Source organism: Polyodon spathula, chromosome 6 (genome assembly GCF_017654505.1).
Source record: "Polyodon spathula isolate WHYD16114869_AA chromosome 6, ASM1765450v1, whole genome shotgun sequence".
NCBI lineage: Eukaryota > Metazoa > Chordata > Actinopteri > Acipenseriformes > Polyodontidae > Polyodon > Polyodon spathula.
In genome coordinates this window covers 39009327-39019037 of record NC_054539.1, presented here as the reverse complement: position 1 = coordinate 39019037, position 9711 = coordinate 39009327, and the positions used below count along the sequence as shown (strand labels likewise).

At 39.0% G+C, this 9711-nt stretch overlaps 1 long non-coding RNA gene across 1 annotated transcript; it reads left to right on the top strand.

Annotated features, from left to right (window-relative positions):
- Positions 1–1126: 1126 nt before the first annotated feature.
- Positions 1127–2577, top strand: LOC121316552. Its single transcript, XR_005950413.1, has 3 exons — positions 1127–1202; positions 1935–1960; positions 2292–2577. It is a non-coding gene; the product is annotated as an uncharacterized LOC121316552 (long non-coding RNA).
- Positions 2578–9711: the final 7134 nt, after the last annotated feature.

Genomic DNA, 9711 nt, shown 5'->3' with positions numbered 1-9711 from the left:
CAAAGAATGGGCAAAAATTGCCTGCGTATCCTTAATTGTAAATCTCTAAAAACTACTCGCTTCTAAATCTTTTTTTAAATTGTGTTACATAGTGTAATGTTAAATCTGCTTCGAGGATGAATAAGGTCCTTGTTGTTTTCCTGAGTCAGGAGCGATTGGTAAATAGCATAGTAGAGGATGGGTTTTCAGTTCATAATTCCCTGATTACAGCGATGTCTTTGTTGACCCCACTCACTAAAGTCGTTATTTCTAATGTTCCTCCTTTTATAGATAGTGTACTGTTGGAAAGAGAATTGTATCGCTATGGAAAGACAATGTGCCTATTAAAATGATTCCTCTGGGCTGTAAAGCAGAGGAAATCAAACATGTAATGTCTTTCAGGCGGCAAGTGTTTGTGTTGCTGCACAACCCCGATTCTGTGCTAGATGTTGCATGGAAATTTAATTTTGAAGGCAGAGATTATGTTGTGTTTGCCACTACAGACACCATGAAATGTTTTAATTGTGGAGCACAGGGGCATCTTAAACATACTTGTCCCAAACTACAACCAGACTCTTCTGCTGGTACTGACGCTGGTGATGGGGAGGCGGTCGGAGAGGCTCGGGGAGCATAGGAGGAAAAACCGGTGAGAGGACGACCTGTACCCCCACCCCGACGACTGAGACAAGCTGAAGTACAGGAGCCCGCAGTGCAGAATACCGTGCCGGGGACATCTTTGGAGAATATGGCTGTGACCGAACAAGATGGTATGTTAACGGGGAAAATTAAAAAACGAAAAATGGAAAAAAGGATTTCTAAAATGGCTTAGGGGAGCAGGGAGGAGTCTATTTGGGGCTCAGTACTGGCTTCCCAAGCCAGCAGCGGAGGGTCTCAACTCCTAGATAAAGGATTTTTTAGGTAAGACAAAAGGTAAGAGGGGGGTTGACATTACATCATTTTTCCCTGACTTGAAATTGTTTTTACTTTCTGCCAATACTATTCTCAGGAAAGCAACTTTGGCTGAATTTGATCAGAAAAAATGTTATCGCTTGAAAAAATTTGTTAGCGTTTCTTGAAAATGTTTAACAAAAGCTAAGCATTAAAATAGATTATCATTTTACATTGCATAATTTTAACCTTGCTTGTTACACCTACCGAGCGATCTGGATCACCGTGGACTGCTTCTTCCTGCTGGTCATTCTGGGCCTCTTCCTGCTGCAGAGGTCAGTGGGGGTCATTGCATGACCTCACAGCATCTTGGTGTATTGCTTCATATGCACAGCACAGGGTCACTCTTTATTTGACTGAGACTCTATGTAGCAGCTATATCTCCTTCTCAGTATCTCTGTGTAATCCGTCAGAATCTCCACGATGATGTTTTTGAATAGATCTCGGTAAGTGTTAATGGGTACAAATCGCCTACATGCACTGGAAAAGCTGTGTTTTCAGTTCCTGTACATTTGGCTTGTGTTAATGTCGTGACAGCATGTTATGAATACTTATTTGCATGGCTTGTCTGTTCAAAGCCCTCAAGCCTGTCTAATACGGTCCAAATACTTTAGCCACACTACGATGTATGTCATCCTCCTGTTTTTTAAAAAAAAAAAAAAAAAACACCTAACCTAGAGAGTTTAACAAAGTTGATTTGCTGATTTGAATTGAAAAGAGGTGACACTATTATCTGTAGTAATTATTATTATTATTATTATTATTATTATTATTATTATATATTATTGGGAGGGTTGATACTTTGTCCCCCCAAAACCCCGTTTTATAAAAAAAATTTAATAGTCATCATTGGGTTTTGGGTTACAGTATAATCATAATTTCATAATTCTACATTGTCAATTCCATTACCTTTTTCGAAAAACCTTAGCAAATCTGGAAGTGATTTCTTTTCACTGCTTTTTTAAAACCCAGACTCAAGAAATCAAAGTGTTTTTTTGTTTTTTCAGGAGGCGCTTCGGAAACAACAGAGGGGGTGAGTTGGGTCAAAAAATTTATATTCAATCAATCATGATATTTTTGGTCCATGTGGGGGTTGACCAAGAAAGCAGGTTTCAAAGGACATCCAACAAAACAATAATGAATTTGAGTAAGCCCTGTCGGCCCACTTGAGCTGAAATGACCCTGTAAACGAACGCACTTCATAAAGTGATGAAAATAGTTTGTTGCTGATTTTAGTTAAAGCACACACTCTTGAAACATCTTGTGAGCCTGTGTGTTTGTCAGCAGGGCAGGTGCAGCCCAGGGAGTGGGAAGCCTCTGAAAGGAGAGGAACTGACTGCCTCTGCTTGTCTGTCTCTCCACAGGACGTGCTGAGCACAAGAATGGCTTTGTAAACTTACTGACGGGCGAGATGGACACCTTTCTGTGAGGGCCAGGCCGGGCCAGCAGATGGAAGGACTGTCTGAAGGAGTCCCTGCTAGAAGAAGCAGCAGCAGCATTCTGAATGCTTTCTGTTCAGGGCTGCTGAACAATATATTTTTTCTGGGAACTGAGTAGCTGACTTGGGAATCTGGATCTCTGGGAATGCTGCAACTCTAATTAGGACTGGAAGGGAGTTTTTGTTTGGAGGGGTGGGTTGGTCTTGGGTTACCTTTTGAGACTTGTAAACCACCCCGGAGATATGCTATGACAACAGATGTGCGCCCGCCCCCCCCCCCCTTCAGTTGGACGAGAATTACATTTCTAAAACAGTTAGAAGTTGTAAAACATTATCTGACGAAAATCTTTTTTTCATGACCTTTTGGTCCAGGTGAATAATTTCTTCCATTAGACTGGGCAAATGTTCAGCTAGAATGAAAGCTAATATTTTACATTTGGTTTGGATTAGTGCTATTGGACAATAATTAGAGCAGCATAGGGGGTCCTTTTCTTCCTTATGAATTAATGTAATATGAGATCAGATTCATAGATTGTGGTAAATGCTGGTTAGCAAATGCATATTGAAAAACATTAACTAGTCTGTTAGCCAACAATTCCTTGTTGAGTTTATAAAATTCTACTGATATCCCATCTGCTCTAGGAGTTTTATTGCATGGGACTTTGTCAATTGCCCTCAACACTTCTTGCAAAGAAATTATGTTTTCAAGACAATTCGCTTGGTCTTCCTTTAATTCTTTAAGTTTAGCTTTATTCAGAAATGAATCGATACACATTTTATGATTAATGTTATGTGCAGAATAGAATTTCTTATAAAATAGTTTAAATTCTTTATTACTTTCTTCAGGATTTGTAATTACTTGGTCATCTCGGTTTTTAATAGCTGCTACTCACTAAGCTTTTTGAGTGAATTTGCCAGAACTTTGCCAGATTTGTCACCTTGTTCATAATATAGCCTTTTTATTCTATTCAAGTGGAACACTGTTTTTTCTGTGAGTATGTTGTTTAGTTGAAATTTAAGTCGAACAATTAAAGTGTAATTTGCAGGTGTTGGATCTATAATAAATTTAGCCTCAGTTTCTTTGATACTTTTTTCAAGGATTTTAATTTTGGTATTTAGTTTTTTTTTTTTGCTGAAGCATAAGAAATTATTCTCTCTCTGATAAAAGCTTTAAATGAGTCCCATACAACATCTGGATTGGTTTCACCATTACTGTTAATATCAAAATATTCTTTAATCGCTGACTGAATGCAGTCTTTAAATTTTGTGTCTCTAATTAATGAATTATTAAACCTCCATGTTCTTTCTTTTTTAATAGATATATTATCAAAATCAAATAAGTGTGTGACAGGGCCGTGATCAGAAACTTGAATAGTATCAATAGACGTATCTAGCTTATTTGCAACAATACATTTTGATATAAATATATAATCAATTCTGGAAAAAGTTTTATGTGCAGCTGAGAAAAAATAAGTCTTTTTCTGTGGGCTTTAATAAATCTCCATATATCCACTAATCCACATTCAGCAATTACATTGCTTAAAGCTGATAATACTCCCTTAAATCCACCTTTATCTTTCAATGTACGGTCAACAATGTCATCCATGGTAGCATTAAAGTCCCCTTCAACTATCCATGGGAGATCTCCATGTATTTAGTTTTTGCATTAGAGATTTATAGAATTCTTGCTGGTTATAATTAGAGGCATATATACTTGATAAATTAAATTTAGGCAACCAAATGTTTAATTGCTATAATATGTCGCTCTGTATCTTGCAATTTGTAAATGCATGTAAAGTTTAGTTTTGTATTAATTAATATAGCAACTCCCCTGGATTTTGAGTTATATATGGAGTAGAAAACGTGGCCTACCCAACTCCTTTTTAGTTTCTGCATCTCCGCTTCTAACAAGTGAGTTTCCTGTATAATGCTACATCACATTTTAATCTTTTTAAGCAGGACAATATTTTATGATGTTTAATAGGGTGATTAAATCCCTTTACATTCCACAACACCACCTTTAGTCTGTGTTGATTTCTGTTAGGTAACATTTTCAAACAGCATTCGAATATTACATAAACAAACAACCAGTGAGAATAAAAAAAAAATAACGTTAAGAGAAAAAGTATCCACTGAGGGTGTTAACCAACATCTGAACAGCCATTGAAAACAACTTGCGGCAGGGCGACTGCCCTGCACACTGGTAAATTAGTGTTGGCGTGATTTGATATGTGGGAATGGGTTTATAGTGTGTTGTTTTGAAGTTAATTTGTTTGTAGGGGTGTCACAATATAAACATTTTCTCATATGATTATTGTGTGTGTTATTATCACGATAATTTGCAAAGAACTACAAAAAAACCCTTACGAATTTATAAGGTTTACTATTTATTAAGCTATAATAGGTATGAAATCAGTTTAGCCTAAACTTTAACTAAACAAAATATGGTGGTTACTTATAATACAATAGATATACAATGCTCAATATTTGAAATGCAGAACTCTATGAAAAAAAAAAAAATAATAATTTGGAGCATTTCCAAGTAAAATAAGCCTTACAGAAATAATTCAGTCATCATCCCCATTTTTTTTTTCTGAACTAAAAAAAATATTTGTCCAGGCTTTGTCAGTGTTTTTCTTGTATTTTCTTTGCTCAATTAAATTGTTCTGTTCTGGTGCCAACATAGTCCAATATATGGGGAAAAAAAACAATTGAATATAAACATAAAAATGAAATATTTTCATTGGCGTGAGGTGAACAAACTTAAATGACACTCATTTCAGGTTTTTGTGTAAAAACACTAACATGTTTATATGTTCTGGTGAAAGACATGATCGAAAGGGTGTTACAATATTTCCACATGTGTTCAATATTTCCAAAAGTTTTCATATTTGTCTGATTACATCTTATTTATAAATAAAACATCAGCATAGCTCTCAACAATGTGTCACATCACATTTTCTCTAAATTTCAATTTTCAAATGTATTTTTGTTTTTATTTTTAAATTTGAAATGTAAATTAAAAATACAACTCAAATTGATGTTTTAAAATTATTAGCAGTGTGGCCGCACAGGACACCGACCCGAGGGGTTCGTTGATTGATTGCCTGATGAATAATAATTAAAACAAATGTGTGCAATAACAATTCAAAACAAAAATTACGAAATGAAGGTGCTTTATTATTAATCAGCCAATCGACGCCCCTTAAGTCAGCGTCCGACCTAAAGGGGGCACCGATTGGGTGACAAATTATAAAGCCAAATAAATAACTGTGTGGTTCGGGTTACCCAACCGACCCTATCTTTTTCCACCCCACGCTAAATATTTTATGCTGGTAATGGGCTACACTTTTTGCTATCAGTCTGGAAAACTGACCACTGTACATGGCTATGTTTTTGCTCATGTGATTTTCCGGAAGTCACATAGCAAACAAGATCTTAAGACAGACTGATTTGGAATGCGAAAAAAAAATGCAGGCTGTGACGGATAAACGAGTACATTATAACATTGAAGAGATCGACTTTGTATCAGAAAACTATTTTCAACTACAGAAATATTACAGTGGCTTTCAAAAGTATTCACCCCCCCCCCCCCCCCTTGAACTTTTCCACATTTTATTGTGTTACAACATGGAATCGAAATGGATTTAATTAGGAGTTTTTTTCACTGATCAACACAAAAAAAAGTCCATAATGTCAAAGTGAAAAATAAAATCTACAAATTGCTCTAAATTAATTACAAATACAAATAAAATAATTGATTGCAAAAGTATACATTACAAAATGTATACTTTTCAGGTGTTATTTATAATTAAGGAAAAATACATTTAAAAACGGTATCCTTTAACCCTAGCCCCCCACCCCCACCCCCACCCCCACGCAGGAGCATGGGGGGCGCAGCATAGCTACCCCATAAGTCCACAAATCCTGGGCCAACAAACTCGGTAGTTCTCTCTTTAGATGCACAACAGTCTTAGCTAAAGAAATTGGGTACCTTTGAGTTCGTTGACACATGACCGCCATTTGCCGAGCCTTACCCCGATGGTATAATGGGATTTGCCATAGGGAGGGGGTGGTCTCATCATACCTCATATCTCCATGACCCCTGGGGCAAGGAACTAGGGAGCACTCTCTTCATGTGCACATGACTCTCAACTAAAGAAAATCACCGGCCACAGGTTCATACACCACCCCGCCGCCAGATGGCGGGCATTGCCCCAAAGGTGTTTTATAATGGGATTTCCCATAGACATTTTTCAGGGTGTTATATCTCAGGTTCCGGGGGTCCCCAAGACTTTAAAATCAATACGTGGGTCCACCTCGGTGCCCTGTTGATCCCTCCAAGAGTCGTGTCCCCAGCTGGAAAGGACCCCAATTTAGACTTTTTTTGCCAACCTGGAGCTCAAAAGCTATTGGTAATAGATGACATGCCATCATGCTGAAAATATGAATTTTTTTTGAAAATATAGCATTTGAAAACAAATGGCTCCCTGTGAAAGAGGGACCCCAGACATGACCCTAGGAGGTTCAACCCGGGTTCTAGGCCCCGGGGTCACTGACACCTAAGTGCCAGGATGGCTCAGCAAAGTTAATTTTTTCATTACGACTTGAGTTTTTGGGTGAACCACCAGATGACCAGATGGGTTGGGGGACTCCCTGGAGACCAGCTCTCCCTATATCACTTTCAATGGTGGTTCTATGTGCTCTGGGTCGAGAGATATGACTGAAAATGTGTTTTTTAACACTGCCATTGACATGAATGGGGCTGAACACCCTGATTTATTTATTTATTTTTTTCAAAGAATTGCTAAAATTGCTGGGCATGTTACATTCAAACTGGTCCCCTGAGTCTAGAATCATTTTAATGGTGGTTCTAGGTGCTTCTGTTCCAGAAATATGCGCTAAAGGTGATGGCTTTAGCATACAGCAATACTGTGATTTGTGCCACTAAGGACAGGTGCTTCTCGATTCATTATCTGCACAACAACAGGTGCTCTGTAGCAATTATCAGCCTAGCACACACGTTTGTTACTTAATTAATTTAGGGTACAATTGGAACAAAAACCAGGAGGGACACCGGCCCTCCACGACAAGGATTGGAGACCCCTGCTAGCAGAGCCATTGCTCCATATCACCAGATTTATATTGCGCCTTTTTTAATTAAAATACCTAAAGAATCTAATTGTTTCTTGATAATTCTGCATTTGTTATGTACTTATCCAGGCAGAATGTATGTATTTTATGAAAAAGCGGTGTGTCGTGTAGTGACTACATCTTCTTTACAGTGAGTGTAAAGCAGTCAGTTTTGTTCAAGGAATGTATAGCTAGGTGTGTGTGTGTGCAGGGGTTGCATGGTGGTGTGTGCGTGCAGGGGCTGCATGGTGGTGTGTGCATGCAGGGGTTGCATGGTGGTGTTTGCATGCAGGGGTTGCATGGTGGTGTTTGCGTACAGGGTTGCATGGTGGTGTGTGTGTGCAGGGGTTGCATGGTGGGTGTATACGTGCAGGGGTTACATGGTGGTGTGTCTGAGCAGGGGTTGCATGGTGGGTGTGTGTTTGTGCAGGGGTTGCATGGTCGTGTGTGCATGCAGTGGTTTTATGGTGGGTGTATGCATGCAAGGGGTTGTATGGTGGTGTGAGTGTGCAGGGGTTGCATGGTGGCTGTATGTGTGCAGGGGTTGCATGGTGGTATGTGCGTGCAGGGGTTACATGGTGGTGTGTGCGTGCAGTTGTTTTATGGTGGGTGTATGAATGCAGGGGTTTCATGGTGGTGTGTGCGTACAGGGGTTGCATAGTGATGCGAGTGTGCAGGGGTTGCATGGTGGGTGTATACGTGCCCAGGTTGCATGGTGGTATGTGCATGCAGGGGTTGCCTAGTGGGTGTGTGTGTGCAGTGGTTGCATGATGGTGTGTGCTTGCAGTGGTTTTATGGTGGGTGTATACGTGCAGAGGTTGCATGTTGGTGTGTGCGTACAGGGGTTGCATGGTAGTGTGAGTGTGAAGGGGTTGCATGATGGTGTGTGCGTGTAGTGGTTTTATGGTGGGTGTATGCGTGCAGGTGTTGCATGGTGTTGTGTGCGTACAGGGGTTGCATGGTGATGTGTGCATGCATGGGTTGCATGGTGGGTGTATACGTGCAGGGGTTGCATGGTGGAGTGTGCGTGCAGGGGTTGTGTGTTGGTGTGTGGGGGGAGTGCAGGTTTTGTGCAAAAGAGGGGGCAGGAGGCGAGGGCATATAAGGGGGTGCAGGGAAAAGACTGGGAAGGGTAGGGTAAAAGAAAAGCTACTACAGTTATTTATTTTCACTTTCGACTCCCAGTCCCCTTTTCTCACTTTATGATTTTATTTTGTGATTATTTAATTATTGTCAAAATAAACAGCCTTCATCTACTCATGGTTGCAGTCTCATTTCTGTCCCAAAAAGAACCCGAAATGTTACAATATATTGATGGACATTACATAAGCAAATGAGACGTCCTTTTTTTGGAATACCATGTTCCTTCTCAAATGTGTTTTAATAAAGGAAAAGGACTGCTTTAATTAATTTGCATGTATCTATTCAGTGCAATGTAGTTTCTTCATTGTAATAAAAAATAACATTTTTTAACATTTACATTTTATTTCAGTTTTTTTTTTCATGTTTTCTGGGGCTAGTAAAAATAATTTAACTTTGATTCATGTACTAAGGGTTAATCTTAAATTAATTCACGATCCAGTTTATGGTAAACTGTGCTGCATGACTTAGAAACTGAGCTGTCAGGTGAGTTCCAAAAACTGGGCTGAATTAGAAAATGATCTAAAAACCAAAGCGGCCTAGAATTTGTGACATTACCTAAAAACCATAGCGGTCCAGAAATTGGGATGCTATCAGAGCGGCCGGAACTTGGGACACTATCTGAAAACTATAGCAGCCCAGAATTTGGGAAGTTATCTAAAAACCAAAGCTGCCCAGAATTTGGGATGTTGGGCTATATTCATCAAAATGTCGGTGTTTAGAACTTTTTAAGAAATCTTTTTCGACAATTCCTTGTTTACACCTTTTCTTGAAATCATGAGCGATTCATCACACTTTGAAAATCTGACAGTCGTAAAGCCTTTTCTGTTGGATTTCCATGCATAAATTAAAATAGGGGTCACCTACGGACCGAGACAGGACAATCCAAAAAAAAAGGGAGCAAAGTCGATTCACGAAATGTGCATTAAGGCTAAAAAAACACACTAAACCAATAGTGAAACATGAACCCATTGCAAGAGACATCAATACTGGAAAAGTTTGCTGCAACAATCTGCAAGATTAAATTATGATGCTGATGGTCACTGAACCACAAATATTACAGATTCACTATT